The 24,119-nt window shown below is 36.3% G+C and overlaps 1 protein-coding gene and 1 long non-coding RNA gene across 4 annotated transcripts in view; both read right to left on the bottom strand.

Annotated features, from left to right (window-relative positions):
* TTLL7 (tubulin tyrosine ligase like 7) overlaps positions 1-8,597 on the bottom strand; it is a 73,851-nt gene extending 65,254 nt beyond the window's left edge. For 2 of the 3 annotated variants that reach the window (XR_015742899.1, XM_087930094.1), the window contains exon 1: positions 8,265-8,597. The gene's annotated coding sequence lies outside the window, so the exon portion shown is untranslated. The remainder of the gene's footprint in view (positions 1-8,264) is intronic. The other variant, XM_026700114.2, reaches the window with a different exon arrangement.
* Positions 8,598-11,955: 3,358 nt separating this feature from the next.
* LOC113436071 (uncharacterized) lies at positions 11,956-17,639 on the bottom strand. The gene is made up of 3 exons (XR_003374022.2): positions 17,595-17,639; positions 13,390-13,486; positions 11,956-12,993 (listed from the first exon to the last, which is right to left on the bottom strand). It is a non-coding gene; the product is annotated as an uncharacterized LOC113436071 (long non-coding RNA).
* Positions 17,640-24,119: the final 6,480 nt, after the last annotated feature.

Here is a 24,119-nt window from a genome sequence, read left to right on the forward strand (position 1 = left end):
GAGGAATTGTGAATGGACACTAAACGAGGTAGTCGTTTAAATGAAGACTACCTGCACTAGGGATTCTATGGGCTTTTACTCCTATCAACTATGATAAAGATGAAGATGAAGATGGAGATGGAGGAGAAGGAGGAGGAGAAGGAGGAGGAGGAGGAGGAGGAGGAGGAGGAGGAGAAGAAGAAGAAGAAGAAGAAGAAGAAGAAGAAGAAGAAGAAGAAGAAGAAGAAGAAGAAGAAGAAGAAGAAGAAGAAGAAGAAGAAGAAGAAGAAGAAGAAGAAGAAGAAGAAATAATGACCAATGAGAGGAAGCTTAGCACTAGGCAAGCCTGGTGAGTTACAAGCTGGCTCACTGAAAAGCTTTGGAGACAGTGGACTGAAAAGAGTGGGAAACTCGGAGCATCAGTTCATATGACTAGGACAATGACTAGATTAGAAATAAATGTAATCTATGAGAAGCAGCTGCTGTCTCATGGTAGAGTGTGAAAGCTGCACAAGTTCCTTCTTTGTTTACTGGCTGGCTGCTGAGGAGAAGACTAGGATAAAATTGCTCTCTCCCTGCCTGAGGGGCATCTATGGAGAGTATGTGTAAAAAAAAAGTGTCAAGATGATGCATCTGATCACAGAATGTACCCCACCTAAATAGCCGAGCTTTGATCACCCAATTGTGACTTCCATCTGTACTTTTTCACATGCACTCTTTTGCAGTCACCCCTGGAAAGGGATGAACCCAATAGACCATGATGGCTGGAATATTCTGGGAATTGAAGACCATACATCTTAAAATTACTCAGGTTGAGAAATATTGCCATGAATCAAATGAAGCACATGACCAGGGCAGAAGGACAAATTCTAATTGCCATCAAAAGTGGAGAGAAGGCTTCTTAGGAATGAAGTGGCAGCTGCTACCAGAGCTGAGAAGCAAAGGGAAGGGTGGCAATAAGAGCCCCTTGGGACTGCAACAATTGGCTTGGTAGTGGCCTGATATCTCCTTTGTGTCATTTCAAACAGCCTAATAGAACCTCAGTGAAGCAACTGAAAGATACCCATTTCTTCAGATGAAAGATAAAAACAGCTTTCTTTTTTATTTAACAAGCCAGATTCTCCACGTGCACAGAAGTACCATCACTCTTTAGCATGATCTTCAGGAGTGGTCTGAATGCAGCTTGGTTACCTCGATATTGCTAAGGACGATACTACCACAGAATATCTTTGGTGGAGCAGAATAGGCAAACGGACTGAGAATTTTCTGCGGAACCCCATGCCAGAGAATGGGTTCAATGCCTTGGCAATACATTGTAAAATCAATGACTAGGGAAGTTCCAGACTTTAGTTGTAGAAAATTAACCTGTTGGCCAGACGAAAGAAACAAGAAACCACTTTCCTATATAAAAAGTGCATGTGAAAGTTAACTGGAAGATTCCAATGTTTGTGTGGGGATATTTATTATGTTTAATTAGAAAACAAAGTTATGAAAATGAATGGCTTAAGTATCTTTCAAGCTTTGCAAGAGAGAAGGATATAAAAACTGAAAATATTTGCTACCCCCACCATTTCCCAGGCTTCACTCCAATTTGCCCTCTGCCCCTGAAGCCCCATTAAGCACCAGTTGTCAGCAACTACTATATTTTCCCAGTTCAGAGATAGCTGGATACTAATTAACATGAAGCATTATTGGCTGAGGTTCAAATATGATGAGAATAGAAAGGAGTGGTAAAAAAAGAGGGGGGAATGGGTCACAAGGTGTATCTTCATTTACTTACAGGACCAAATGTCCTACAAGGAAGAGAAGCAGCAGCAAAGGCTGAAGAATTGCCCTTCTTCTGTTCTTACCAAGCCCATCAGAGCCAGCTATCCTGTAAGAAAGAGTAGAATAACTCAATACACTGGGAATGGGGGAATTCCATCACAACTGGTGCCCATGTATTTTTTTTTCTTCTATGCTTTTCACTCCCACAAAGTAGACCAGACTAGGTAATCAACTCCACAGAAAAATTCAGAGGACATTTTATTGAGATTGGGTGTAACAGCAGAGCCTTACAAGTCTGTAATATATTTCCCTTCATATAACCCAGTGAATCATAGAGACCTCTATCTGAGCCACTCTAAAGGTGTTTCCCAGGACTTAAAGAATGTTAGCCCCCTTTGCTCAGGTAATGGGAGTTTGGTGTAGTGGGGGAAGGTGCTGTCCTAGAAACCAGGAGATTGTGAGTTGTTGTCCTGCCTTAGGCATGAAAGCTTGCTGGGTGACCTTGGACCAATTATTCTCTCTAAGCCCAACTTAACTCACAGAGCTGTTGTTGGGGAAAAGGAGAAGAAAAAACTATTAAGTATGTTCACCACCTTGAACTATTTATAAAAAATAATAAAGGCAGGATACATATATAAGTAAATAATTGGTTCTTGTGTATTTCTGTCAAAGTCATCTACAGGGTTATAGCTTTGTAGCGTACATGCCTGAGAGCAGGGATACTTTCACGCACTTTTGAGACATAAAAGCAAGGTATAAATATGCATATTTCCCAAGTCAGATCAATCTATAATTTCACAGATTCCAAACAAATCATATTTATTAACTAAGTCACATTTAGAGGCTACAAATAAACAAGTGTTTTCTGCAACGCGTAAACTAATCTATGCTCTCATTCTTTTTTTACCTGCTAAAAAGGTTTTGCCCAATAGTGAGGTCTACATTCACAACAATACCTTCAAATGCATTCTAGATGATATACCTGTGCAATATTCACATAACTTGAGCTGTTAATATTCATGTAATTGAGTTTGGCAATATTCATGTAACTAAGCTGTTGATTAATAAAAGTTTGTAGGATCTGCTGATGCAAATTCCTCTGCTGTCAACAAAATCTATTTGGACATGAGATTTTATCAGTTGCAGTGAGCAAAAAAAGGAATTACAGCCTATTTTTATAAAATATATACACAATCTTTGTGTTATTACAGTTTCTTTTCTCCATACCCAAGCAGTTAAAAATAAACAAGACCAGAAAATGGAACCAGCGTTGCATAGCATAATGTTACTAGATGTTACTAGATAAGCAAAACTATTGATCTCTGAGTTGATGGTCTCATAAGCAGATCTAAAAGAAAGTCAGGGAGTACACACAGTATTAGGATCAACTGGGTAGAGATTTCAATAATGCATTTTTCATATATGTTTCTGAAATAATGGCTGGTAATTACCATGCCTTTGTATTCAATATGAACCAATCTACTAAATCTTGGAATGTTAATCTGGTTCTTTCAACAAAGGCTTGCATGTTTTTAATTACCATCTGCGGATTGTGCAAAAGATGTAATTATTGTGGTTGGCTCACTTGCTCTAGTCATGCTGATCAAATAAATAACAAAAACAAGAGTAGGTAACTACCGACTAGCAATTTTCTTTGACCTTGGAAACAGATAATAAACCAAGGCCTAACAAGGGTGAAACTAAACAAGATCTTGGAGGCTATTAATTCAATAATTACGAATCAGATGCCATTTTTTTCTGGAATGCTGCATGGACTGAGTTCTAGAGAAATTGAGGTTCTATCATTGCGAGATGAGTTAGGTTGAGATGACTGGCAAAAGTTACCCATCAGTTTTTCATGCTTAAGGCAGGATCAGAGTAATTTCTACAACACAGGTGTCAAACTTGTGTCGTCATGCTGCCATCACGTGATGTTTTGTGACATTTTTTTCCCTTTGCCAAGTTGGGATGGGCATGGCCTGTACATGATGCATCTGGCCTGCGGGCCGTCAGTTTGACATCTGTTCTAGAAGATGTAGTTGAACCTTTCGTATGACACATAGATCACATTTTCTAGAAGTACCAAGAATTGTGACCTGACAATGAGTAGCACCATCAGTATTATTTTGCTGAATTTAATGACTAAAGAAAAAATGAATGTAATTTAATTTGCTAGTCTAAGGTATAAACTAGAAATTATAACTTATTTCTTTAGCTGCAAATCAGCTCAAAAGCTGTATTATATTCTTCAGAGGCTAGAATCCTGATTCATGTTATGGTTAACAATCCATTAAAAAAAGCTTATTTAGACATTTTCCATAATCCCAGCATTTAGTTAAGTACACTTTATTACTGTAATTACATTTGTCATGATATATCTCAGGAAGAGACTATTCTTTCCTTCTCTATTTATAGTAATATATGCCTCTGGAAAGAGCATCAATAAACACTATTTGTTTTTTTAAAATACAAGTAAATCTTAATCTCAATTCATTAGTTTATGATGATATCCTATTCTGTTTGCAACTAAGTTGCTTTGAAAATGTTCTTTATCTCTTTCCAAAGCATCTTAGTTGTAAGCGATAGAATATGCAGAGCCTCACTAATATGAAAATCGGTATTAAATTTTATTCAGTGTTTCCTCAAACCCCAATATAGCATATACTCATTCTGAATATAATTCATGTTGAAAGTCACATGAACATAGGAGGAGGACAGGATCTAAATTAAATGGAATTTTAGGACAAGCATTAACTGCCCTGAAATCCATTTTAAGGTCTGGAACAAACAAGACATCACTGTTATTTTGCTGAAATTGCTGAACTTCAGACAGATGGTATAGGACAAAAATGAAGAAAAGCAACCTTAGACAAAGACTACCCACCAGATGGAGAGCTCTTACCATTATTGCTCAAGAACCACTGCAGAGCTATTCCAATTCCATCTTTACCTCTTTAAGTAAGTTTCAATAGACAAACGATAAGACTTCTGAGAAAACATGCAAGTTTACAAACAGAGAAGGAGGGAATCTAGATCCTTCCCTTGATTAAATTCAGGAAATAAAGCAGGGTAATTACATGATAAAACTCTGACAAATAAAGTGGGGGGGAAATGGATGAATTGTTAACTTCAGTTCATTTTTATACCAACATGATCCTCAGCAATCAACAGTTAAGGAGGCAGGAACAATGACATAAATCCACGTCAACAAGATGCTCTAAGAAAAATAACACTGCTGTAAGGATAGATTCATACCTGAATCTGATTCCATTATGAGCAAGCAATTATATGAACTTTTTTTTCTTATTGAAGCATCAAAATCAATTAGCAAATGAAATAAGGGGGAAAAGCACTAACACGGGAGAAGTATCTTAAAGAAGTTTCTTCAGTGTAAGTAGTCAAATGGCACCATTAGAACAAGCTCAGAGCAAGGAACAATAGACTGGCTTAAACAGAAAAGTAGCCTTTAACTTCAAGGCTATTTTATAATGGTAAGTGCAAAAAATTAATTTCTGATAAAGTCTTCAGCTAAAATATGGTGGACTTAAGAAATTACATTTGGAATAGGTACACCATAGAAGTTTTCTCAGCTATTTTCAGTTGAATGCCTTTTCTTGCTATCTCCCCTGAGGAATACATGCTGTTTTTTAATTGTGGGAGGATATCTATTATGTACATGATGCTTTACCAGAAAAAAGGCTCTTGTCTCAAGGGCTTATAATCAAATAGAAGCACACATGAAAACAACAAAGAAAGGGAATGAGAAAAATAGTAAAGAGTACACAGTTAATGTCGAGGTGAAAGGAAGAATACATAATTCTATCAAGTGAGTATAGTTTGGTTTAGTTGTATAATTGGAATCGCATATACAGGACAGTCTCCTCACTCAAGCATTTTATATATTAAACAGTTACTTGAAAGAATACCAGACCTTAAATGGAAACATCAATGCAAGGTATTTTCTCTCTTCAGCTCAAAGGGTAAGACCCTTGGAACTGAAAGTAGTACATGTGCAACAGAAAGATCACAACCATCACAAAGACAAAATAATTCCACAAACATCAGTTTTCACAAATACTTCGATCCACATATTACACAGATATACAGGTAGTCCTCAACTTACAACCATTTGTTCAATGATAGTTCAAAGTTACAATGGCACTGAAAAAAGTGACTTATGAACCTTTTTTTTCAGTTAGGACCATTGCATCATCTCTGTATATCTGTGTATTTTCAGATATTGCTGACAACTGACATATATCCTTCTACTAGACATAGACACTGAGGTGCTGAATTTCATTAGGGAGTCTATAGAGATTTTCTACCTCTGCCCAGTATGTGCTTTAAAAGTCAAATTATAACCAGGGAGACATGAAAAATATCAAGGGAGAGATGATTGTAAAGATATGGAATCTACCTCAATCCAGTCTGCTTCATTATTTGTTCAGAAAAACACAATTAACCTTATTGCTTTATCTTTTTAATCTTCTGTTCATAGCTATTGTAAGGATAAACAAAACAAATACTTCAGAAATTACATGCTGTACAGACTAAAGATCAACCAAGCAATTATTTTGTCTTTTCAAAGCACATTATCTGAATCCAGCATGTTTCAAAACTAAAAACTAAGAATAGATCTTGGCCGCAAAAATCCATACAATCCCTATTTGGTAGCAAGAAGATATAAATACATCTGCATGTTGGCAGTCCAAATGTGGCATCCCTACTATAAATTCAATCACAATGTATTAAGGACTATACAGTGAATGTCAGAAAATAAAGATTATCTTCCTGTTTGCTTAAGAAGCTGAATACAGCTCAGAAGCAGCAGTTTTTGAGCAAAAAGCGGGGGAAAGGCTATTCATATTTTGTTTAAATATTCAATCTAGTACATTTTCTCTAAGTATAATGCTCCATAAAGCCTTCTGAAAATAACTTTTTTTCACAGTGCTTTTAAAATAGCACATCTCTGCCCTAAATTTCCCACCTCTTAAAATAACATCCTGCTACCTAATCAGCTGACACTCCTCCACTCACAGTGTAGAAGTCATTTGCTGATAATTAACCCATTTGTCCTCTAAAGAATTATTTCACCTGCCTCATTACATTGACTGACCAGGAACTCAAAGATGGGAGGCATTTTAACAATTTTTGCTTCTGCAGTTTTTACACATCTACTTACACATCCTTCACATTTGCACAGAATTTCTCATCTGTTATCTAATTGTAATGAAGCAGGGATGCAGTAGATTCACGAACTGAAAGGATATCCTAAAAAAGTCAAGATTTGCTTTCTCTTGTCCTTGAATGCAGGACATAGAAACATGGGCAAGTTACAGGAAAGCAGATCTGACTAATAATTTCATAACAAAAGACAGAAGTTTAATATTGGAATAAATTAAAGTACTTAGAGAGGTAATAGACTCCCTTATAGTCGATGTATTTGTAGAGAGTTGATTAGTTTAATCTGGCTTCCTATCCGGAACCTGAGGTTAGATGTGCCTTTTACACCTCTATGATCCTCATAAGAATCATCTTTAAGATGAATCAATTTATTCAGAGAAGGATTTACAGAGAAAGATTTTTCTCAACAAAAGACAGTCTTTTATGTATGATTCTTTTTATTCTTTCAGGTCAGTGCCTCTGGGGCAGGTATTTATCCTACCTACATCATTTTCTGACTTTTGCATATGATTTATCAAACATAAGAGAAACTGTACAATCAATGAAATCTATCGTCACATCATTTCTTATACATATAAAATATATTAATAGTATTTCCTTTACACAGATGCCCATATCAGAATGACGCTTATCCATTTTATATTCTAAACCACTGCACTGAAGCGAAGTGCCTTCATACCAATTTGATATCCTCTTTCTTGGATTACAGAAAGAATCCAAATTCATCAGTCATATTATCACATCTAGGCCTGAATGTACTTTGTATGGGCTCCCATTCCTGTAATTAGGGATCAAGTGACTTTTAGAATGTCAGGGAATGTTCCAAGATAAGGTCCTTCTTTTCATTTCATGCGAATACATATTTTATTGCATTATTCCAACAATATCTTAGAGAGGAGTTGGAACCCAAAGCTCTTGAAAGTAGGAAACGAAAACAGAAAGGGGTGGGGGGGGCAGAGAGCAGCTGGAAAAAGGAGTTGAAGGTCCAGCTCTTCACTGAAAGTCTCGAGATCCTCACTGGTATGGGCAACCAAAAGGAAAGCCTTTTTATTTCATCTCCTTTTTGCAAGGAACAATGCTGAATCACTAGCAGCTGCTGCTGCTGCTGCTGCTGCTGCCTCCACCATCCTCTCATCCTCATATGACACCCTCCCTTCCCAGTGGTGCAGCATCAATTTCACCCCACCACCCTTTGTGTCTGTGTTAAGCTAGAAAAAGCTGCCAAAGCATCTCTCTGCTTTACTCTAGAATAAGATGCACTGGATAACTGCCCCCACACATACAGAAACTCAGGTTGGAGACAAGAGGGTGAAAAAATAACGTTCAGAAATTACCTGCAAGCAGCAAGTACCGCCCCCCCATCCAAGACTGTGGCTTTCTGGCGGGGTCGTGATGTTCCAACAGGCTCCTCTCGGCTATAGGACGTCGACAGCCCCTCTTTCGCGGATTGCCTTTCCAACCCGCCCTTCTCCAGCAGCACTTTCCACTCTAACACTCGCCAGAGGCCACCTAAATACTGAACTGGAGGGCGCTGCGGTAAAGCTGAGAGGCCGGAGCAATCCACTCACCATCTAAAAAAGGGGGAGGGCAAGCTGACTGCACGACAGGAGCCGTTACAGTTAAAGGCGGCTTTGGGGCTTTCACGTGCCCCGTGTGGTAACAGCAGGTGCGGGGTGCTCTTCGTGGAGTAGTGAGCCAGGCCTGAAGCACGGCCTGAAGGAAGAGGCTTCGCTTCTTACCGCGTCCCCCCCCCTCTTCTGTTGGGAAAGTGGAAAGCCCCGCCTCGGCTCCGCTCCCTCGAGCGGCTTTAAGCAGGGGGCGATGCAAATGGATTTGAGGTTGGCGACTGGAGAGATGGGACCTCCGGGGTCAAAGTTGGGCTCAACCACGTCTGGATTTGCGCTGCGTGATCCCCCGGGAAGATGCCGTCGTAAATAGAGCCCATCGATTTCAATGGGATCGGCGCTCAAGCAGCAAAGAGATTGCAGTCGTCGCCTGCTTCCCACCTTCTCGCGCGCTCCTCGACTCGTAATCGCGCGTGCTCCTATTCGAAGGATGACATTCCTTTCCTAAAGTAGCCCTCTTCATTTATTTAGAAAATATAACATTTTTTTTAAAGCTAGATTAGATCCATATAGGCAATGTTTTGCCCACTCGTGGTTGGTGACAAATTACCTCCAAGCGTCAGGAGTTAAGTAAGAGGTTAGGCAAGCATATGCTTTCTATATTGCAAATAATATATTTCCTTCTCTTTGTAGATCCTTTACTTTTAAAAAGAGTGGGGCAAAATCGGTTACAAGGTTCAAGAGAGATCAGGGTGTTTTTTTTTTCCTTATCTACTACGACGTACAAGTTTTGGCTTTTTTTTCTTTAACGGGGATGGGTGGAAAGTGCATGCTAAGGGTAGGTAGGTAGGTAGATAGATAGATAGATAGATAGATAGATAGATAGATAGATAGATAGATAGATAGATAGATTCACAATTAAATTGTCTTCTGCCTATCTTTCCTGCAGTATAACATGAAATCCAAACATTTTCTACCAAAATTCCCCCCTCAAATCAGCTATTAATGCTATTATAATGAACGAGCTATTAATTAAAACGATATTATTGAAAATGCATGTTTTCTAAATAAAGTAAGAGGGCCACTTTGGGATAGTGGTTAAGGCACCTAGCTAGAGACCATGAGCAATAGTCCCTCTTCAGGCACAAGCCAGCTGGGTGATCTTAGGCTAGTTTCAGCCCTTGGAAGAAAATGGTGGCAAGCCTCTTACAAAAATCTTGCCAAGAAACTTGCATGGATTTTTCTAGGCAGTCAACAGGAATCAAGATTGACTCAAAGGCACAAATATATATAAGCATATGTAATACTTTATAATAAGTAGCAAATACTATTTTATCATAAAAACTATACACAATAAGCACCTAATCTTACTGTATGTATATGTGCTGTATGTATAATAGAAAAAAGTAAATCTTATTGATGTATATGTATACAAAGTAAAATACCTAAACCAAAGTATCAAAGTATTTTTGAATATGTATACAGTGTTAAAGGTCTATTAAATGCGAATAGTTGGATGGTGAGAGAGAGGTATATACTAGTATTCAATTTTTAAACAGTAAATTAAACCCAGGTCATATGGGAATCATTCTCTGGTCTTGGTTCTTCAATTGATAGAAAAACCCCTACATTTATTTATTAATCAGGTTTATATAGCTGCCCTCCCACACACAGTGAGTCCTATGTGACAGACATGAAGAAATATGTTCCTAAATTATTATACAACATGTAACACTGAATAATCAATGCCGTTGACATTACTTTATTAAAAATCAATTGATATAATTCAGTCTTAATGTTGGCTTGGTGGTTCGCTTTGACTGTAGTTTTAAATGAAAAATTAGAGCCCATGACTCCAGATTTTATGAAAGACATCTCTTGCAATAGGCAAAAAGGAGGACCCATGTGCACTTAATGAATTATTCAGAATGGAAATCTCTAGTGAATTTTCCCTCTGGTAATAAAGCTTTCTTTACTGTAGAGATGCTATACAACTCTACCATTTTGATAATTTATAATCTTGTGCTAAAAATTATTTTAAAATGAATTGAAAATTATTCCCATCTACATGAAAAAAAATCCTTTTTTGTCTTACATATAACCCTATAGTAGTATTTATTCATTTTCCATCCTACATACCTCAATATATATTTTGTTTTTCACAATTTAAAAACAGCGTTGAATTATAAACCAAGCTCAGGGCCAAGGAGAATGCCATTTGGTTTATGGCATATACCTACATGCCCAAGTAGTAGTATGTTTTGTCATATGACTTACATTTTTACATAGCTAATGCTCTCGCTCTCTCTCTCTCCCGCATATACATATGGAAAAACTCAATATGATTATAAAAAACTAATATCTTTTTTCTTGAGTCTCAACCCATTCATAGCTTTGTCTCTTGCTTCCTGAAAAAAATCTATTAATAGTAAAGTACCTAATATTCATATGAAAGCAAAAGCAACACAAGAAAAAGAAATCAATTTTAAGGCAGTAGCTGAGTTTGCTGTATGTGTATGTGTGCAAATGTATCCGTTTTTTTTTACTCCTGGCAACTGTCTGGACTAGTCTATGAAATTTCCTGGCATGACTTTTTCAGAAGTAGTTTCCGATTACCTGCTTTCTAGGGCTAAAAGACAGTGATTGGCCAAAAATCACACGGATGGTTTTTGTGTCTAATGTGGAACAAAAATTCATAATCTCCCAGTTTGTAGCCTTGTGTTAACCATTACACAAAGTGGTTCTGAGTTTGCCTACCCATGATTAATTTAAATATGGTTTGCTCAACTCATTTTCTAGATTTGCCCAAATTTGTGGGCCACACTCACACAACTTGGCTACTGAAGAGCCAAAGTCATTAAAATCATATTTATATATTTGATTTCTTAAAATTCCACCTTTATTATTTTTATAAATAACTTAAGGTTGCAAACACACACAATATTCCTTTCTCCTACATAGTTTTTTCCCACAACAACCCTGTGAGGTGAATTGGGCTGACAGAAGAGTGACTTGTCCAAAGTCACCCAGATGGCTTTAATGCCTCCTGGTTTCCATGATAGAACCTTAACCACTACATCAAATTGGCATGTGTGTGTGTGTGTGTGTGTGTATATATATGTGTGTGTGTGCGTATATATTTTCTTAAGTTTTTGCGGGTACTTACATGTATGGCATTCAGCTTTGTTCGGGTATTTTCCCACGTCATTGTAGTTGTGCTTTTAAAGTTGTAGCAACGTTTTGGCAGAATCTCATCTGCCATCATCAGGCCTCTGTATTGTGTTCGTCTGTGTTCATCTGTGTTAGACAAATACAATACAGAAGCCTGATGATGACAGATGAGATTCTGCCGAAACGTTGCTACAACTTTAAAAGCACAACTACAATGACGTGGTAAAATACCCAAACAAAGCTGAATTACATACATACATACACACACACACACACACACACACACACACACACACATATACATCAGTGGTGGGATTCAAATGTTTTTACTACCGGTTCTGTGGGTGTGACTTGGTGGGCGTGACAGGTGAAGGATACTGCAAAATCTCCATTCGGATAGTATTTCCCATTCTCTGAACTACTCAAAATTTCTGCTACCGATCCTCCAGAACTGATCAGAACCTGCTGAATACTACCTCTGATAGACATGATTATGATGATTATATTGATTATCATCATCACTCATACATCCTCCATAAAGTGATTTGCTGCTGCTTAAATGACTTCATGTGAGGAACCGAAAGATAAAAATTTACTTTGGAAAACTTAGTGAGTTTATAGAGATTTTCCTACTGATGTATTACTGCATTACTGTAAACAGTGATGTTTTAATTTCCTGGTTTATATGTACTTAGTTAAATAGTAGTGCTTATAATGCGATTTTTTATATTTATAACCTATCTGTTCCTACTTTTTTCTTACAACAATAACTTTGTAAGATAGGGTTGGACTGAGAGAATGACTGCCTTACCAAGTGAACTTCCATATGTGAGAATGGACTAGCATTTCCATTTCTCTGAAACTGAACTAGTCTAACCTCTTAAATGCCAAATTATATATATTTATATATACACACAATAACTAAAAATAAAAAGGCCTTGTATCAGAACTTGTATCATGAACAAAGCAACTCCAGAAAAAATGAGTAAAATTAGTCAAAATATATGTGTTCTCTTTCCATCAGTAAAAAAACTAATTCAAATGTTGGGAAACATATCAGCCTCAGATATGAACTTATATTTCAATATGTTATCGTTTTGATTATATCACATATGAACCATGAATAATTCCTTGTACGTGTAATGCATTCAAAGTGCTGATATGTATACTGTACAAGGAGAATCAGTCTGATATAGTAGTTAAGGTGTTGAACTAAGAGCAGAGAAGCCCAGGTTCTAGTCCATCCTTAGGCACAGAAGTCAGCAGGATAACCTTGGGTCAATCATTTCTTCTTAGCACTAACCACTGTATGGTTCTGCCACAAATGCTAGAAACAAAGCAACAATTGGTTTTATGGGCAAGAAGAAGAGATAAATTTTTGACTAGCAACAATCAATATAATTGTAAATTTCAGTCTCAAAATGACAGTAACCGAGTGAATCCATATCAAATGAATTAACATTCACATTTTTGAATTGCATCTCCATCAGTAAGTCTTAAATGTCCTTTGTGGATAGGGCAGTGCATATATGCAACATTTAGAGCAAAAAAACTAGTTTCTAAAAGAACCTTCTATTGGTTGGCAGAAACAGACAGCCAATTTCATTATTCCAAAAGTATTCTAACAATTAGCAACAAATTTCATTCTGATGATTTCTTTCAAGATTTTTATAAATACAGAATTTCAGATATAGTAATCATTCTCCTTTTAGAAGTGTCCTACCTGGGTTTCAGGACTGGCACCAGTGGTGATTCCAGGGCAGGGTGGTGGAATGGCTATTGTCATTCAAGAGGTTCTTGTGGCTTTCAGAGATGCTGTTCTGCAGATAAGCAGATGTAAGGCCATTTGTAAAGTTGGTCTCTAGGAAGCAGGTGGATTGTTGCTGCTATACTTACTTCCTTCCTTGCTGTGTAGTGGTTTATTCCTTCACCAGTTCAACTCTGTATTGGAGGTGTAGTTTCCCAGATATGGTGTATGGTATTAGGAGACTTCAAACTGCTTTTCTTGAGTACAAAATCTGAAGTGGCTTGGTAACTCATAGGCAACCATAGACCTGAGTCAGGTCATCGGGGATCAACTATTATCATATATATGTTTTACGTATTATCACAAAATCTCCAGAACTGTAAAGCCTACAAACTTGAAATTTGGCATGTATGTTACTCTTGGCTTATAGGTGTTCACTAAGAAAGGATTTTTCAAAATTACCACCAGAGCATTAGTATTTTTTATATTATTAACACGCTCTGATGCTAAGGAGTTCTACTCCCCCTCCCCACCTGAAAAGAAATCTGTTCCAAATGCAAAACACAAGCAGAGAGGAGTTTCAGTTTTAGTTTCACAGCACCAATCAGCTTTAGTACAGAACAGTTGAGCTAAGCCATGCCCAGGCTCCTTGCTGTCTCCTTCTTGCTCACATGGTAAATACTGTTTCAGTTTCCAAACAGGACACTAGCCAGATGAATACCGATGGATGCTGGTAGGCAGAGGCAGAATTTTTCCCCTTATTTTCCTCCCCCAAAACTAAGCCCAATCACACAGTTTTCTAGCGAAGCACAGGTAATGTGTAGAGGGTGGGGGGGGGGGAGAGAGAGAGAGAGAGAGAGAGACTGTGAGTGAGTGTAGTTGCTATATGATCAGAATCTGAAGGATATTAACATCTATTTCTTGTCATGATCTAATGGTCTCTGTCCTTCATAGGGAACTTGGGGAGAATCCTGTAGCTGTAAGGTATAATTTGATTATGGTTTAGTCGTTAGAATAAGAGGGTGACAATGACTTTGGTTTGTCCCTGTGTGGCCTCTTGTAGATCCCTAGAGATTCCCTGGTTCTGAGAGAACCTTGGAAGATGATACAGAAGAAATTCATAGTGCCATTGGAAAAAGATGAAGAGTGAGTCCAACAGAATATGCAAAAGAACCTTGATTTAGCACCTATTTTTCCACTGTCATTACATCCATGAGTTGACAACTGATAGACTTATTTCAGATTACTAATCATTTGGAGGGAGGGATCAAGGAAACATCTGAAAGGCAACTCTAAAGCTCAAGGTATCTGGTAGATAAAATTGCTCTGGTCTGCTGTGAGGTAGACTCAAATTTTGCATGCCCTTCAGAGTTGACTGCAGTATGGTCTGGCTTGATTATCAAGGAGAAATTTCAGCCTGTTAGCTTTGAAGCAATAAGCTAGGTCCGTGATGGCGAACTTACGGCACACGTGCCACAGGTGGCATTCAGAGCCATTTGTGCTGGCACATGAACTGCAGGCAAACTTACCTCACTGCGCATGCACATGCCTCACAGCTGATTTTCGGCCTCCCAAACACTTTAAGGAGGCTTCCGCAGGCTTTTCAGGACAAAAACTAGGCCTGTTTCGTCACTTCTTGTTTTTCCGGAAATGCTGGAAGTGACAAAATGGGCCTAGTTTTTGGCCTGAAAAGCCTGCAGAAGTCTTCCTAAAGCCTCTGGGAGGCAGAAAAAGGCCTCAAACCAACCAAAAATCACCTGTGAGGCACAGTGCAGATAAGGGGTGATGGAGGTGGGGATTGCATGTGCATGCATAGGGAGTGGGGGTGGCGTGCATTGCCTTCTGGGTGCTGGCACATGACGCATGCACAATTTTTGGCACAGGAGTCCAAAAAGGTTAATCACCACTGGGCTACGTCCTTGAGTTTGGGGGCATAGCCATCTATTTATAAGCTCATGTTCATTTGGGTTAGTTAAGACATCCCAGGAGACAAAATCTGGTTGAGTCCAAATGATGGTGAATTCATCCTTGAGTAAAGGGCTAATTCTGCTTTCTCTTAAGGAGGCAGTAATCCATCCCCTCGTCAAGAAACATAGCATTGATGCTGGATAACTTCTGACCAGTCCTAATCTTCCATTTTTTGGAAAAAGGATTGAGAAGATAATCAGAGTGTCTGGAGGAAGCAGATTATCCAGAAATCTTTCAGTCAGGTTTTAGGCCTAGACATATTAATGCATCTGCACCTGACAAAGGGAATAATATTTCCCCCTAAATTCATACGAATCTGACTTTACGAGCCTTTAGAAAGACCTGTGAGAAAGTATGTTGCCTCCAACACAATATGTTATTGAGGATGTTTTAAGGATGTGTTGGGGTTTTTTTTTAATTAAATCCTCTGCTAACCATACAGAGTTTCATGGTGATCAGAAAGTTATACTGAATGAATGAATGAATGAAATGCTACTGAACATAGGAATTAAAATTTATACCAAAATAGACATGTATCCCAATATCTGCCATGAATTCAGTAATCTCAAATAATAACATTTCAGGTTAACTGAAAGAGGAGCAGAATTATGAATGTTTTATTCTAACCAATCACTGCAGTTTAAATTGAAGGCCAAAAGTATACAAGATTAAATTCCTAAAAGTATATAGGATTAACAAAACGCTCTTTTTAATGAAACAAGAATTAGGATAATGCTCTGGCATTCCTATGAATTATTCTGCATCATTGACATATGATATCTTAATTTCTGTTCCATCTCTATATTGCCTTCAATATTTAGCACTGCAAATTTCACGAGGCAGCAATTCCAACATCAAATTAAAAAGAAAATGAGCAATAGGGAATATTTGATGTACATTTATATATATATATATAAGAAAACAAATATATATATATATATATATATATATATATATATATATATATATATATATATTCATTCTTAAGTTTTTGTGGTACTTACATGTATGGTATTCAGCTTTGTTCGAGTATTTTCCCACGTCATTATAGTTGTGCTTTTAAAGTTGTAGCAACATTTTGGCAGAATCTCATCCGCCATCATCAGGCTTCTGTATTGTGTTCATCTGTGTTCGTCTGTGTCAGACAAACACAATACAGAAGCCTGATGATGATGAGATCTGCCAAAGCGATGCTACAACTTTAAAAGCACAACTACAATGACGTGGGAAAATACCCGAACAAAGCTGAATGCCATACATGTAAGTACCTGCAAAACTTGATTGATAATATATATATATATATATATATATATATATATATATATATATATATATATATATATATATATATATATTTGTTTTCTGAGTTTCTCCCGCGTAAGATTTGATATCTAGGATCGTTTCGTTGAGTCTATTCATCATCTTCAGGCTTCTGTCTCCAGCTCTGTCACTTCTTACGATGGAGACAGAAGCCTGAAGATGATGAATATATATACTATATATATATATATATATATGTATATATGTATATATTATATGTATGTGTGTGTGTATATATGTATATATGTATATATATATATCATTTTCCTATATAGTATTTATATTTATATATGATGAGCTAAATAAACTACATACAAAATACAGAGCTTTGGGGAAATACATAATAAACTAAAACAAATTTCAAAAACCTCCAGTTTACTGATTTCCTAACATTTAGCAATGCTAACACTTCAGCAATACATAAGTTATTTTGAGAAATGTGAAGGATTTTTTTCTGGAAATAGCAGTTCTGAATATTTATTCCTAACACTGTCCTTCATCCTAAAGTGTCTGTAATATCTTAACTGCATGGCTTAAATTATGAATGAAAAAACATCAATTTTCAAAAAATTGAAACATCAGTTTATTTGTTTTTATGTTAATTGATGAAAAGAATAAAAGACTACGTAAAGAGACTCTGATGTCTTCTCCATATACACTTATCGGAAGCCTACACCCTTGACAATCTTTTCCTATGCGAGGAGATTTCTAATGCTTTCAAAAGTAATATCTTGTTTCCAGAAGTATATTCAGTAGAGATTACATAGCAATAAATTCACTATACTGTATATTGAATTGTTCATTGATTGCTGGAAAGTAAAATCCAAAAGTACAAAAGTAAGCATATGAAAGCACCAAAGCCTCACTACTTTCCCTTCTACATAAATACTCACAGTCTGCTTCCAACTGCTCTGAATTGACCTAGCCTTTCCCATCAGACTCAGCTCCCAGCTTTTTCAAAGGCCACATGTAGGTTCACTAGTGTTTACAAAAGTTGTCCTAGGCAACCAAACAGAACATAGAGATTTAAAGGGACCAATTTCAAAGCTATATACTGTATGAACTTCACCAAATATTGCTTAACTCTCACAATCTTAAGCAAATATTATAGAAATTTCCCAGCTGATGGGAAAAATATAGAAACACATTTCAGTTCCTTTTTCTTCTCCCATGTTGGCTTAGGAGGAAATATTTTCTCTCTATATAAAATGAATGATTAAATATGATCTCCATCTCTTTTTAAAATACCACAATATCACATTCTTCATTGCATGTATTTTAAAAAATAAAATCAGTTTCCTCTAATGACAAATGTATAATACATTTATTATTTGGGAAGGGGGTGGTATGGCAGTGGGTAAACCTGAATATTGTGGGGGAGGAGATTTCAACAGATTGACTGACATAGTTCTTTTAGTGGTTTAATGATATGGCTAAATACATTATTCCTTATCACAGATGATTCTGTTGAATTGACAAGATCTTGGAATGGCTAGTTAAGGATTTTTGGGTGGAAGAATAGTTAATATGGTTCAGTAGTACTAGTACTTAAAAAATATTTCTTGATATCAAAACTCATTAAAAGTACAGAGTCACAAAATGTGGAATCACAATCTAGCCAAGCATATTATGTGAACGTTCTCTGTGTGACTAGTTTATGGTTGAATGTGTTGTCCAAATGTACAGTGAAAAAAACAGATACATTGAACAAACCATGTTTAAAATAATCAACAGTAATCCTGTTGTAATAAGACAACCAATTTTGTACAAGGCAACAAGTACAGGGCTTAGTGCTGTAATTAAGAAAAAAAAGCAAAATAAATTCTGCAAGCCTGAAGACTTGCATTAGTTCATATGAGGTCATATAAGGACAAAGGCCCTGTTGAACACAGCCTATGACATATTCTGTTTGTGAACACAATCCTCCACCTGCCCAGAAGACTGCTCAAGTTATAAAGATTGCCAAGCAGAGTCATAAGGGACTGAAAGCAAAAGTGTTCCTGCTCTTTAAATACTAAAGCTGCAACCTTATATTTAACAATAAGTTCAATAGGATTTGCTTGTAAGTAAACATGTTTTAAGATTGCAAGATTAGGACATTGTTAAAGCAACCACTATGCATAAGATCAGCCATAGGATGAGCATGCAAATAAATAATTATTTAACAACTTGACTATATTTACTTCCAAGCTGAATTGAAATTAACCATTATTTTACTTACAGCTTTAATAGAACCAGGTCCTCAAAGTTATGTATTTATTGACCTTTCAAAATCAATTTTAGATCAATAAAAGCTTAAGTTTATTTTTTTAAAAAAACTATTGTTCCAAACACTCAGATCTACCAGGCTCCACACTAGCTTCATCCCCCCACCCCCCAAAATTAGGTCTTACTCTGCATCTGTTCTAAAAGTAGATTTTATACAGAAAGCAAACCTTTTTTCCTTCTGCAAAATCAAAAGTTGGTAGCCTGAGACAGTCATTTGCAATCTGCTAATGAATCAATTCATTGGATCTCCTTGTTACATTAAAATGATGTATTAAATAAGCTCTAATTCAGTCATTTCACATAACAGATTAAGTCAAAACTGGGGGGGGGACTATGAATCTCTATGTTAATCTCAAAAGAGAATAAATTCTGTGTGGTCTAGTTTGGATTGCTACAATGTATTTTTATAGTGCTATTTTTGTAAACAGTTTGGAAAATTTAAAAACAGAGTTGGGACTAGCCAATACGATGATGAGTGTCTGTCTCATCCTGTTCAAAGTACTAAGGATAGTTGATGAAAATCAGTGAAAAATAAGTATTTCAGAGAGAAGATATGCTGCTCTTCATTATCAGAGCATAAACTGACTTATTGTTTTGAAGAATTCGTCTTGTAGAGTTTCTGGTTAAACAACACAATCTTGTATTTAATGGAGCTCATATGATCCAGTACCAAGTGCACATACCAAATTTTTGTCATTCCATTTCTTTGGAAGTTTTCAGATTGTCGGTAAAAAGTGTATATATTGTATATTCACATGCAGAGAGAGAAATGGAATCAGCTATTAGATGTATAACTTACAATGGTAGACATGGAAATATATCCTGAATATAGATATTTTTGATTCCATAGGCTATTACCCACACTCCAGCAACATCCAACAAATTATGCCATGATAACAATAACAAAGATAGCCTTTTATTGTATCAGCAATGGCTGGCAATGCTAGAAGGTATTATTAATCATTACTAAGGAAATAACTACTTCTATCTGAAATGCTGGGGGACTACTGGCATTGAAGGATATATCTATGACAGCTTTCTGTATTTACTCTTGACTTACAGGCATGATAAGCAGACTCTTATTCAAGGCTGTGTTTGAAGATAGGTACATATCATCATGACTTTGACTGCTTTCTCTGATAAACTTATCAAATTCCTCTTACTCTCCAATCATTTATAGGCAACAGAAATGCATTTTCAGCATCCCAAATGCATATTCCACAATGATATACAGTGGAGGTAGAGTGAGTTCAATAGTAATTGGTTCCTGAAGTTGTTTAAGACAAAAGGCTTCCTAAGGTGTAAGTGCTATTCCAATTGTTCAACTTTTGTATGCTTTCCTTATGTCAGTGCTTTCTCACTAGTCTTTCTCACTATCTGCCAGCAAGGAATAAATGGATGTATGCAGCTACTGTAGTTGAATTTCAGACTGAGGGATTGTTTCCTTGGCAGGATTTCTGAAAGTCAAGAGGCGGTGCTTCTATACTCTTGCCCTTGGCTATTTGCTCCACTCCCTGAAGGCCGGTTCTATGCATGCTCTCTCATCCCAAAGAAAACCTTTATATTGTTGCTGAATTATGAAGCCATGCAGATCCTTCATCTATCAACAGATACTTGGGAACATCCTGTCCTTGAAACTTGAGTTTCATATAATTTCCTTATGTGTATGTTTCAGTTAGCAATGTTTAAAATATTTATGCATTCATTTGTCTATCTCCTTAACTATAGTAAGCTTCTCTATTTCAATAAGTTATATTAACAGGAATGTTTCCATCCATGTTTGTACTAGTCTGCAAGACTATATCATAGCAGTTGTTATTTGCTTTTACTTTTGTCTTAATTTCTTGATGCAGAAAGATTAAATGTGGCATGGAGGGATCTGAATCCATACCATTTAGATGGCCTTAAGAAGTATTGTAGAAATGTTTTGATTCTACAGCTATTGAGTTATTTGTATTATGTCTGGATTGTATGGTCAAAAGGGCAAGTGTATATAATGGGCTGAAAGTATACAGTATTTGCAATAAAGCTGAGTATCCTCATTGCATATAGGAAGTCCCTGAGCACTGAACACTAATGAGAATTCTAGGAAAGCAATGGGTCTGTCTTTTATTTTTATTTTGCATTTGGATTCTTATATGGCAGTTTTTACCTTCTGATACAGCAGACTAAGGTAGGAACTATGCAAACATCACGGTAATGTTTATCGAGTAATTAACTAGTCCTGGTGTCAAAAAATAGGGCTTGTCCCAATCACACACTCTGTAAAAAAGGCCCAATTTAGAAAGTCCAACAGAAACTTAGAAGCTTCTGACCTTAATCCAACCTTTTTCAATCTAAATAATTTACTCTCTCATCTGGATCCATCCAATTATTTGTTGAGTCTTTTCTTTCTCATAGTCATTTGCAAGAGATTGAATTATATGTCTAGGCTGTGGCTAAAGATGATTTCCAAGTGTCTCAGAACAAACTGAACCCTTCTTGTTCTTCTTTCTAGTTGTGTTACATTTGAAGGTTAGGTGAGGGAGAGCTGCTACTTTGTTCACCTGAATGAATGATACTGTTTAAAATAAAGCACAATATGAATGTTCTGTAATGCAGCCATTATCCAAGGTATAATGTGAAGCATCTGAAAACAAAAAAAATACTCCAGAGTAGCATAATATTTTCAGATTGGTCAGACCAAGTTAAGACTGATATTTTTCCCCTGTTAATTGAGACTAATTGGTATAAAATCAGAGATCAGTTACATACTTAGCTCATTGATTTTTAATTTCGTCTCCAGTAGATTATCCTATAGTGCACACCAGGAAGAATGTATTTCCTTCCTCACCAATAGATAATGTGAAGTTTATCCACTACACAGTTTTTCAGAAAAGGAAATCACTGAATTTTGTAATCAACCAGGTCCATATCTAACAGACATGTCCATTCAGATTTTGGTTCTCCCTCATAGGATAGGTAAAACAGTAAACTTCCTGAATAATTCTGATGATTTTAATGGGGAATTCTGATGATTTTAATGGGGAATCTTTTCTGAAATCTTGCCAAGAAAATGGTGGGGACTTAGCCTGGAAATTATTAGGAGCCAACATTGTCTTGAAGGCACAAAAAGATAATTCAAGTCATAGTATGGTGAATGAACATAACATAGCTACATTTCTCAGTCTGAATAAGTAGTTAATATTACCAATGTTTATGCTGATTTTTGGCAGTAGAAAGAATACACTTTTTATTACAAATACAAAATACAGTTGTATACAAATTATGCTACAGTGAGACTGGTTGTAAAGATCAAATATTTTATTTTAGAAAAAGCAAAGTCTAGGTAAAGCTCTATGCTACATATAAATATAATCTTTACCATTTACTATAATGGTTCCCAAAGTATCATGAGAAAGAGTTAAATGCACTTACAGAAAATGGCTGAAACATCCATTCATTATAAGTCAAAACTGTCTTGCAATTCTCCGCCACTCCAGCCACCAACATAGGAACATTCCCTGTTCTCTCCACTTTATTGGGGTTTTTTTTGAGGGGGGGAGTTTGGTGTACTACCAAATACAGTATTAGTCTTTAACCGCCTGTCACTTTTACTTTCTAATAATATTTATGGAGTTCTTTCTTGGAAATGGTGATTCTGAGACTTTGCTTTTCAGTAAAACAACTACCACTTGTTATTTTTAATTATTTTTTTTCAGAAATTAAGTGAGGCAGAGAGTATGGCATTGAGGACCAGTAGGAATGTCCCTAAGCATAATGTTAGGGATTTAAAATAAATTAAAGAAAAGTAGTAATAATACTGTTTCTTCATCTTCATAGAGAAAAGAGCAAAGCATACTGGAAGAAAAGAAAATGCTGCTATTGCTGGACAGATGAAATATTTAAACATTCTGAAGTTAGAATCATTAATTAAAATTACTGAATTGGGATTAGGTAGAGGATGTAAACAAACTACAATTTGAAGAAAGTGCAGAGAAAGAATATGTAGTTTTGAAGAACATAGCTAAAATTAAATTACTAATGTCCTTAATAGCATGATACTACACCAGAAAGACAGAAAAGCTAGGGTGGGTGCATGAAGAGTAAAAGACATTACAGAATATGGTATGCCAAAAATATGAGTAATTTGAGTAATTTGAGGGTCTGATTTCCATAGAAATGTTCACAGTCTGAATATTTTGAAAAATTCATCCCACCCATCTGATAGGTCTCTTGTGGGACCATAGTGTAATAAGAGTCAGGAATCAGGGAAGAATTGGAATAGTATACAAGAATAGTTTCCCAGCTAAGAGGCACTCCCTCTGGGGAAGACATGATAAAATTCTAATTTAAGTCATGAATGTATGACATTTTTAGAAACTTTAGATTAACAATAGGCAGTATTTTTTGACTGAAAAATCTAGTGAGCTGGAAAAAAAACCAGTAGGTGGTAGGGATGACTTGAAAGGAGGCAGGGAAGTACTATGAAGATTAGTGGCTTTGCTCCCAGGATATCATGATGGACAGATTGATAGAAAGGAGAAAAAGAAGATATTGTGAATAATGGTGACGATATGGTGAAGTGAAATCAGGCTTAGGCGAGTTGATAAAAAGGAGTAAAAAGTTGTAAATATAGGTGGGTGTACAGTGGAAAGATTATGACAGAGCAGACTGGATGGAAAGGTTGTTAGATTGATAGATGGTAAATTTTGCCATGAATGGTCAGTAAAGGTAGTTTATTTTCATCGTGTAGGTGCAATTGTCTGGTTAACAGAGAAGCTATAGTACATTATAGAAAGATATTCTTGATTTTTCTAGCCTGCTTATGAATATTTGGAAGTGATTGGGATTGTCAGTTTTGTGTGACAATGATGCATACCTAATAGCAATATTAAATTGCAAAGCAGCGCCTGTAAACTGTTGAATTTATTGTTATCATAAGAAAAATATTTTAATATACTTTTTCATTAATATAATATGGCTGCAGCCAAAATACAAGCATTCAGTACCAATTATATGAAGTACAATTTCACTGCAATAGAAACAAAACATGACTGACAATTTTCAGTGTATAGTATATTACTCATTCTTAGTATTAATGCATGAGGTTTAGTTTTTTTGAGCAACATTCTAGTCACAATACTTTGAAAGACAAGCCAAAGGAATTT

This window comes from Pseudonaja textilis, chromosome 3 (genome assembly GCF_049901715.1).
Source record: "Pseudonaja textilis isolate UNSWEBS1 chromosome 3, rPseTex1.2, whole genome shotgun sequence".
NCBI lineage: Eukaryota > Metazoa > Chordata > Lepidosauria > Squamata > Elapidae > Pseudonaja > Pseudonaja textilis.